The sequence below is a fragment of the Mytilus californianus genome, unplaced genomic scaffold (genome assembly GCF_021869535.1).
Source record: "Mytilus californianus isolate M0D057914Y unplaced genomic scaffold, xbMytCali1.0.p SCAF_4, whole genome shotgun sequence".
Lineage (NCBI taxonomy): Eukaryota > Metazoa > Mollusca > Bivalvia > Mytilida > Mytilidae > Mytilus > Mytilus californianus.
Window position 1 is genome coordinate 59,008,784 of NW_026262690.1, and position 11,143 is coordinate 59,019,926.

Genomic DNA, 11,143 nt, shown 5'->3' on the forward strand with positions numbered 1-11,143 from the left:
TATTTTTTAATTGTTCATAATGATTGAGATAACAAAAAATCATAAATTCTGTCTTGGATTTCTTATAGCAGGTTTTCTGATTCACTTTGCTGCTTTCGCTATGCCTTTTTGGAATTTCTTTGTGCTAAACGACTTGATGGGGACAAAGTCTTTTAGACTAATAAGTATAGGCCTATGGCAAGCTTGTTTTAAAATGGGAGGCAAGTACTGGTGCCAAGGATACACAGGTAAACACTTCCTTTGTATTAGAAAAAATCGGAGAAAACAAACCACAAGAAGGTTTTCAAATATATTGCAAGGAGCAAATACAACTTATATACAGGAGTTTCGTCGTATTATCTGTTTACTTCGGTTACTGTCTCATTAACATATACATTTGTACATACACTTTTCTTTTCCTTTATTATACTTTTGATACTGCTATCAGAATAAATGTTAGAATATTTATCCATATATGAAATTTTTGGTTGAAATATTACCTTTACGAAGCTTTGATGAAATAGGCCTTATAGACGTATTGATAAACACTATGATTTGACATACTACAACTACAGACGAGGTCCTGAACTAATTGAAAAAATACCAACCTTTCTTTTATTCTATAGCCATGTCTACAGTTATAGATGAAAGCAAAACCCAATAAGAGCATATTTAGTGATAAATCAAAAATTAGAACATTGAATAGTTGATGAATTGTAAACGTAAAAGAGATGACCGTCCGATTAATGTCATCTCAGATTCTGATAAAAATGTATGCCATAAAGAAAAGAGTACAGGACACACAATAACATAGATAATCTATAGACCTTTCGAACACAGTCATCATATTCAGATTAGGTGGGGATTCCATGATAAGTACGTAAAAATCGTTAATTCTATTCTCTTTAAGTTTAGACTCGTCGCATTGTAATATTACTTAACCAACCAAAAAATTGGAACAAAGACAACTGTCAACGAAGTTTTTTCAATAAGTCAAATTAAAGCTGAAGCATCTGTCGCCATAAAGTAAAAATCTCCAATTCATTGATGGAATAAAAAACGAAATGCAGATTTGCATCGTCTTACGAAGAGTCATCGACATTTACACCCAAATCTTTCCTGTGTATACAATTATTTCTTTGATGAATAATCAACAACGTCTTCCGCAAGTCATTTTACGTTATAAGTATTCAACGGAAACATTATACAACAGCACTTACAAAATTTTTAATTTAGTCAGATAAGAGTTCAAATTAAAAAATCTTCCTTAAGAAATCAATTATATCCATATATAATATCTTAACGGTATTGTTTGTTATTGTTTTGTTTGTACTTTTGTTTGAAAACAAAAATATTCATTAAACCGTCATCATTGAGTTTCGTGCTTTTTCCTGTTATTATTTTCATTACATATTCTTTTGTACACACCTTTGGTAAGTCTACAGTGACTAATAAACATAAAAATGGAGCAGTAATGAAATTTCTAAACTATATTTTTGAATAGTTTAACACACCACATCCAAAGTTCGTGCATGTGTCTTCTTTAGTCAGTGGTTGTCATTAGTCGTATCTTAAATACATTTTCCTCTAGCGAATTGATTATGATGACAGATTTTTATAGTCTCGGTAGTAATTTTCTTAAATATCTTCTCATTGAATCCTGTTCTTTTTTGAACGAGCGGTTATATTATAATTACTTTTTTACGGCACTGTTCTTTTGGAGGCCTCGTTCAAGACATCACGATTTCTTGAAAATTCAAAGACAACAAACTTAATATTTAAGCATACAATAAGTTTTAAATTGAAGGATCAGACAATATGTTAATATAATCGGAAATAAACGAAATATATACATCATTGAAAAGAATCAAGAAGTTGACAACACTGTGATCTGGTCGTTTTTATCATAGTTTCATAACATTGACAAAGACGATTAAAGTTGAATCATTGGACGCCACTTTTGGATTCTTCAGACACAAACCATTTATATATATATATATACATATACGAATTATATATACATATATATATACAGCACAATTAAACAACATTTTCCAAAAGTCCAAAAAAGTGAAAAAGTATATTTTAACAAAACGGATTTGACTAGCAGGTCGAACAACGGATGTTTTTAAACCCTGATGACTGCCATTGGCGATTGCCAAATAAACGGATCACCAGATGTTACAAAATGGATCTTAATTATTAATTAAATACCAAACAGAAAACAATAAACTTGCGGAAAAGATGATATACCGCAAACAAAAGGTGCAAAAATTAGTACACCATATCCGGATTTCGACAATAAATGTCTCTTCAGTGATGTTAGGAATCGAAACGGTATTTGGAAGGCCATATAATTTACCTCAATTTAGGATAGACTCTTGAATTTTGAAGAGTCAAAATAGGATGAACGGATCATATCATATCGTTTGGGCTTGTATTATATTTGCCTTCGGGTTTATATGATCCGTTCATCCTATTGCGTAAAAAACAAAAATTGTTGTATTCAGCAAAAGTAAAATTACAATGAACCTGTCTATTTACCGAATACGGAACTATTTGAGATTAAAAAAAACAGGAGGATTAAGTTCTTACGAAACCAGTGCAACTTGACCATTTTTAATATGCCTGTCCAGACTCAGGATCTTGATCATCATTTGTTGTCATTGTTGTCTGATTGGAAATATTATTGGCATTCAGTGTAAGATTGATTTGCATCTTTCTAGACTAGGGTCAGTCTAGAGCATGACGTATGTTTTTATTTATTTCAGCGTACAGTGGTTTTTCAGTAGTCCGGTTATTTGAATGTTTATCATTAGTTGGATATGTAACCAGTATAATGCTGTTAATTGTTTATCACCAGTTTCCAGTGTACGGCACCAGGATATTTATTGCTAACGTCGCAACAATTATTACAACAGGTATATTTCAGTAAGAAAAGTATCATTTTTTTATCAGGGGTCCGAAAGTTATCTATTTACTATCTTTTATTAAATTATTCTGACAGATCATTATTTCCATGTTCATGTAAATTGGTAATCATTGACAATGAAGAGGGTCGTCATATTTTTTTATTTCGAACGTACATGTATCAAAAATTTGTTCCTTTAATTGACTTTTAATTGAAATAATCCAATAATATAATATTGATGAGCAAATCAAAATATGATCATATTTTTTTTCTTCAGTTGTGACATCTGTACTTGGTATTCTATGCTGGGCGATGGGATGTGGAACAACTGTGCAGCATAACTTGTCACTATCATTCGCGTTAGTGATTATTTCGCTGATATTCCCAATGTTATCTGTTTGGTGCCTTGTGATAGAGAGAATCACCCAAGAGGAGAACAAACGAAGGGACAGTTTATCACACCCAGAGAAAACTATAGATTTAATATAATATATACACATGTGTGCAATAATTGTTTTAAAATGCTTTTGAAAAGTGCAGTTTATAATTTTATAATGCTTTTGAAAAGTGCACAGTTTATAATTTTATCAATAATCCATTGTTGTTTTTTTTTTTTTTTTTTTACTTTAAACGTTTTCGTATGACGAAAGTTTGAGAAGTAAATATTAGAACATGTATCAACTTTTCCCTACATGCATTCAGTGTATAGTGATAATTGACCAAGTATAATCATATCATATTGACTGACAAGAAGGTCTGACAAGGCCTAACTCTGACATTCAGTTCCTTTAATTGTTTTCAACACCAGCAACAGTAAAATAATTTAATTTATTCAATGATGGGTGCTCAATGTTCAGCGACCAACATTGCGAGCATATTCACGACAGTATCGTGTGTTGCTTTATAGAATTTAACACACAAGATCGGATAGGAAAGTATTGGTTGATTTATTGATTGTTGTTTGCTTAACTTCAAATGTCAAATATTTCATGCATATTCCAGACGAGATTAAAACAACAATAAAACCAATAGGTAGGCTCTGCAATGTAGTTCGTGATCAACCAGGATAAACAGCGGGAAATTTAGACTGTCACTGGAAAAAGAGTAATGATGGAAAGGAGCAGAAATTTTGCCCTGCAACTAGCCACCGTTTAATAAAAAGTATTAGCCTTAAAGTTATCTTACTTATTTTATTAATACTTTTAGCAATTTTCCTTGAAATCTTATAATCCTTTTGGCTTGATAGATGTACCAAAACAATTTTTACATTAACTTCTAAAACAAAATATACCCAGTTGTCGTGTATAACGTACAGCATGCTTTGATTTCAGTTAATACGACTTTTTAAGGGAAACCGACTCGTCTCAGATGAAAAAAAAATGGCCCAAAATATGCCCAAATATGTTAGTCACATGACTTTCATTGTTGCTTTTCGAAATGGGATCAAACCGGGGTCATCTATCCTGTTCGAGCAGAGAAAACAATTAAAATGTATATTTGAGACAATGTATGGTTATTCTCTTTATACTGCAACTCTTACAACTGTTCCAAATGAAATATTTTTGGTAAAACCCATCATTTTTTAATATAAGCGGTCGACGTAAAATTTTCGCGAACCTGCAGTCTCTATTGACGTTATTAATAAAACTACAATTTTAAGGCAAATGTAACCGGGAGACTGGCTACTGATTGATGATGATAACGAGCTGCAACCAACGACCGATTGCAGATGTTTGCGATGCCAACATTAGACAATGACTAAGACTTGGTCACTTGCCTGAGAATACTCGCTTGAACTCCACTTGTAGAATTAGACACAAGTCCTATGCAGTAGTTAACAATTTATTGATTCAGGATGGAATACATGTACTTTTACAAATGAGCGGATGTTGTCAGTACGAATGCCCGACTCTCACTGAAGTTAGAACTTCAGAAAACATATTTAAATCAAGAATTTACATGGTTACAATAATAGAAACGAGATTACCGAATGACAATGATTAATACAATTAGCACTTGAAAGATTAACAAAAGAATATTACAAAAATCTGTCGTTTGAGTTTAAGGCTTAATAGCGCTAATTGAAATGACTAAAGGATTATTTATTCTTTACATAAGAAAATTTAAGAACTATACAAAGCTGTGACTTTATCTATTATTTACAAATAGAATTATCTTGAAACAAATTTCCGACCTTGTAAAAATATACTGACACTTAATTGTTACTTATAACACAAAAAGCTTTTTAAAGAAAAATCGTTACATGTTAATAAAATTACTTTGACGGACAAATATTGCAAATAAAATGATTTAGATGAAACGTTAATAAGTATAACACTATAATGACATTTTATGACCGAGCAGTTTGTCAGTGAAAGTCCATAAATATCAGATTTAAGGAAACTAATCCTTTTAAATAGTTTCAAATAAAAATGCACAATTTACACAAATTATCCCTATCACAGATTCCCTCCCCTTTGAAATCCAAAGCGTCCCCGCTTTGAGGTTAAATTAAAACTATCTCCTACGAAACTGTCTTTTTTCTCGAAAATGTTTGTTGCTATTTGCTGATGGATCGTTTGTCTGTTGCTGCATTAATTTTAATCGATTATTTTCATGCGATAATATTTGAATAATTTTATACAGTTCATCACTACGACAAATGAGTCTGTCCTTTTCGTTTTTGTGTTTTTCTTCTTGTTTTGTAATCCATGTTTGAGTTTGCTTGTTGAGACCTGTTATTATGTTAACAAAATTTTCACTATCACTGAGTTTATATTCAAGTTGAGAAATTTTGTCTGAATATTGTTGGATAGTTTTTGAATCTTGAATTGCTGAGTCTTCTATTTGCTTCTTTATGCTTGTGTTTTCATGCTCGAACTCTGTTAGCTGGTCTTGCAATTTTGTTATATCCTTTCTGTGTGTGGCTTTACATTCGTGCAGTTGACTTTTTACAGACTTTAGTTCGGAACGAAGAATAAATGAAACGTCCAAGCAATTTTGAAAAGCTGTAGATCTTATGCCAGAGAATGGCAACTCGCGCATTGCATTTTTTTCTTTCAAAATATTCGTCCAGTCTTTTGATATCGCGTTCCCTTTTATGCTTTGTTTTCTTGACGAGCTGTAAATAGTTTGAAGATTGACTTGATTTACTCCAACACTGCCTTCAATAATGTCCGAATTTGTTGCATTTGAAGCATTGTTTATCTATCGCTGAACATGTTCCAAAGTGATGATTTTGTAATCCACATCTGACACACATTAGATTTTGACAGGAATAAAATGTCCACGTTCTCCATTGAGGACGAAAACTATATTCCATCGCTGAATAAACTGAGATGATGGGAACTAGCGATCCTCCACCATAAATGTAACCGGGAGACTGGCTACTTGATTGATGATGATAACGAGCTGCAACCAACGACCGATTGCAGATGTTTGCGATGCCAACATTAGACAATGACTTAGACTTAGTCACTTGCCTGAGAATACTCGCTTGAACTCCACTTGTAGAATTAGACACAAGTCCTATGCAGTAGTTAACAATTTATTGATTCAGGATGGAATACATGTACTTTTACAAATGAGCGGATGTTGTCAGTACGAATGCCCGACTCTCACTGAAGTTAGAACTTCAGAAAACATATTTAAATCAAGAATTTACATGGTTACAATAATAGAAACGAGATTACCGAATGACAATGATTAATACAATTACCACTTGAAAGATTAACAAAAGAATATTACAAAAATCTGTCGTTTGAGTTTAAGGCTTAATAGCGCTAATTGAAATGACTAAAGGATTATTTATTCTTTACATAAGAAAACTTAAGAACTATACAAAGCTGTGACTTTATCTATTATTTACAAATAGAATTATCTTGAAACAAATTTCCGACTTTGTAAAAATATACTGACACTTAATTGTTACTTATAACACAAAAAGCTTTATAAAGAAAAATCGTTACATGTTAATAAAATTACTTTGACGGACAAATATTGCAAATAAAATGATTTAGATGAAACGATAATAAGTATAACACTATAATGACATTTTATGACCGAGCAGTTTGTCAGTGAAAGTCCATAAATATCAGATTTAAGGAAACTAATCCTTTTAAATAGTTTCAAATAACGATGCACAATTTACACAAATTATCCCAATCACACATCGCCAACGCCATAAACAAGTGGATACGCTGTCAGGAACAGTATATATCATAAATGAAAAAACGGTCAATGCAATTTGACTGCACAAATAGCACAGTTACAGTATAAAAATGAGTTGACGCAGAATTAAAAATTACGTCCGTTTCTTTCTAATTTTGCAAATCTGTATTCGCTCGTTGTAAAATACAGAGGACAATATGACAAGTACGAATGCAATGTAGTTTGATTGTTTGATTGATTGATTGATTGATTGATTGATTGATTGATAGGTGGTAAAAGCCACTTTCAGCACTATTGGCTATTTTGTGGCCTGTCAGTTTTTATTGGTGGATGAAGTCAGAATGCCCACTTACAATCCTAGTCAATAAAGATTGGAGTCGAGCGCACCTGCCACATGCGGGATTCGAACTGATCACAACCTCTGTGTTGACAGGAAATTAAATCAGATACAGTAGTAGGACTACTTAGACCACTCGGCCACTGAGGCCCCTGAAAGAAATGTAGAATTTTTCTGTGAGCTTGGGACCTAGTTTTAAAGATTTTCAAAATAATGAACATGAATGACATATTTGCCAATGAATGTCAGAAAGCTAGGAATGATTCATTCTTAATACGTTTGTATTTCACAGACAGAAAAAGACATTATCAAACCTGAAGAATAATCTTTAAACCTGGAGTTTGCCAGAAGAAAAGACCAAATGCATTTCAAAAATATTCCATGATGGAGTAACTTTCAAAGTGATTTTTTTTTTACATTATTTTAGGGAATTCTTGACTTATTTAAGCTTGGAATTCACTAAACAAAAATATTTACGCTAGTGTTCAATAAATGAATAGAGATGAGGATTGGTTTCAAATGAAAAAAAAACTATCCACCAAAGAGCAAAGGACAAGGATGTAGGGCACTTAGTCCTTGTTATGACGTCTGAAGGCCGTTTTTATGATTTGCTTGGGTTGTCACCAAAAACAAATGGACTACAGGCTCCTGGATCATGGTAGCACTCATAATTTTTAACCACCTTCGTTCCCTTGCTTTCTAACAAATTAAGGGTACTGTATGTGTCATGTATGTGCATATGTATGGAAACGGCATCTTCCATAAATTAGATTTCCAAAAGTTAAAATGGTGAAATATAATCGCTTTTTGGTGTAACAAAGGCAACAAACAGCATTTAGTTGATACAAAATATTGCAAAATTGGGATGTACAAGTTTGGTCCAAAGTAGAATTTCAATCCATGAGTGATACCTTTTCTGAAACCATTGACATTTATCTATCAAGAGATCAACTAAAATTTATATGCATTTCACATCATTTTTCCATAAAACTGCATCGAAAAGTTCGAGCGAAAATAAATCATTGGTAAACACGACAATAATTTCCTTTGACCGGTACGGATGTAAATAAACGGACTGTCAAACAGAAAATGGCCTATGAAACATGCAAAATCAATCTTGAAGTTCATATATTTTTCTTCAGCTATTTAAAAATTATTTTATTGCGCAACAACTTTCATATTTGAAAAACAACTATTCTAACTGTTTATTGCTACCTACATATAAGACCGGACTGATAGAGAGAATATGGTGGAGTTAAACATGTTTGTGACCTTTCATATTTTTGGCACAGTGGTATAACAGCAAGACATAAGAAGAAACTATATATCAATCTGTAAAAAAAAAGATGACTAATCAGCATATCCTGAAAACACCACAAAATAAATCCACGTTATTTGGACTCTATTGGATAGTTGTATCATAGGCAATCATACATAAAACACATCTCCTTATTTTATGAAAAGACACACAATGTACCGATGTAAGAGTATCTATTACTGAAAGCAAATGCATTGCCTAGTTTCAGCTAATAAATAGGCCATGGTTTTCTGAAATATCAATTAGTAAAATAAGACCTACCGAATTAGACTTATAACCGGGTTTGTACTAACATGAGCAACACGACGGGTGCCACAAGTGGAGCAGAATCTGCTTACCCTTCCGCAGCACCTGAGATCACCCCCAGTTTTTGGTGGGGTTCGTGTTGCTCAGTCTTTAGTTTTCTATGTTGTGTTGTGTGTACTATTGTTTGTCTGTTGGTCTTTTTCTTTTTTAGCCATGGCGTTGTCAGTTTATTTTCGACTTGTGAGTTTGAATGTCCCTCTGGTATTTTTCGCCTCTCTTTTAGTAAATCTACCAACGAATTAAGTGTAAAAATGTCATAAACATTATGCGGGAATCCGGACTATGTGTAATGCTAAAAATAACTATCGACATTATGTAGAGATGACAACTACTGCTAGGGGAAAATAACGGTAGATTACATGTAATACACATAAGTTGATTTGATTTAGTTCGCAAAACAGGTCATTATAAACGAACCGTAGTTTAGAAGGAAATCTGTGCATAGAGAACACATAATGGATAATAAGTTACATACATAGAGATATTTTTGGTACAAAATATTGAAGAAAATCATTTAGAAAACATTGAAAAGAGTAGTCATATGTGCCATTAGTTTACATGTTTCGTGAGAAAATAACATTTTTGGTAAATACTGCTTAGACAGCAACCATTTGATATTCGGTGGGGGGGGGGGGGGGGTGGATTTTTTTGGAAAAAAGTTTGTTTCTGGAAAATGTGGAAAAAAATAATTTGACTCATCACTGAAAAAGTTTGTTTTAAAAAAATTGTTGCCTAATTTAAAACATGAAAAAAAAGTTGGACATCGTGTATTTTTACCAACTGAAAGAGAAGAAAGAACTCTGACTGAAAAGTGACAGGGGAGTATAAGGTTTGTTTCTATTATTCAATCATTTAATAGCATATATAGTTGCATCAAATGTATATAGTATCACTATCAGTATAAAATTTCTATGATTGATAATATCAGCACCCCAATAGTCATCTGAGTATCAACTTCTCAATTAATACACGATGGTTTTGAAGTATAGATTCTGGGTTCTGACGTTGTTTACCATCTTAATAACGTGTTATTGTATTCTTTTATTTGTCTTTATGAATATTTCTTCTACTGCTTAGTCTGTTTTTGGTGATATCCATTTGACGTGGCTCTGTACTTATACATCCCGTCATTGTGTTATTGTTAACTGGTAAAAATTTTGTATTCTTGTCTTTCATTTTTGCAAATGTGCTTTGTCTATATGCCTTTTTGTGTTTCTTTGTTACATATTTGTTTGTTTTTATAGTGATTAAGATTATAACACAATGTTGACTGCTGTATCCCTATTTTTGACATTTTTTTCTATTATGTCTGTTTGTTTTGTTCACACATCGTTGTCAATATAATGGAATTTTATGCGACTGTCATACAAGTGAAAGGTTTAGCTAGCTATAAAACCAGGTTTAATCCATCTACATAAGAAAATGCCTGTACCAAGTCAGGAATATGACAGTTGTTATCCATTCGTTTGATGTGTTTGAGATTTTGATTTTGCCATTTGATTAGGGACTTTCCGTTTTGAATTTTCCTCGGAGCTCAGTATTTTTGTGATTTTACTTTCTACCTAGGAGTTCGACCATACTCAATATGAAGTTGCATGCATGTAGTTAGTTTGAAGTTCAACTAAAACTATTCAGTATTCAGCGACACAAAATTATAAATGACCGATGAAATAAAAAAAAATGGTGAATATCAAGTCAAAGAGACAACAATCCAATGAGGATAAAATATCACCAAAGGGTATCCATGGTTCTTACATCAACGGCCATGGCACCTTCATACCAAAGGGTAAGCTGAATATGGTCCCTATTCTTTAAACAGAATTATATAATTATAAAAAAAAAAGATTGTTTTCAATAGATGGTGAAAAAAAATATTTGTTTTTGATTGGCCCTGGATAAAATTACAAGTTATTTTGGCTCAATGTAAAAAAAAGTTTGTCTCAGAAAAAAACGACATTTGTATGGATGGAACATTCAAATATTGCTCTTAATTCTTCAGGTAGCTTCAATAATATCATTCGAAAATTCACAAAAGTGGAAAATATATATTCCTCTTGTTTTTATTCTATTGCTTGATATATGTTACATATGTAATATAAATGTATTTTTAATGTGTGTTTAA

The 11,143-nt window shown here is 32.3% G+C and overlaps 1 long non-coding RNA gene across 1 annotated transcript; it reads left to right on the forward strand.

The window, feature by feature from the left end:
- Positions 1-3,567, forward strand: LOC127698532 (uncharacterized). The gene is made up of 3 exons (XR_007980866.1): positions 1-227; positions 2,751-2,900; positions 3,168-3,567. It is a non-coding gene; the product is annotated as an uncharacterized LOC127698532 (long non-coding RNA).
- Positions 3,568-11,143: the final 7,576 nt, after the last annotated feature.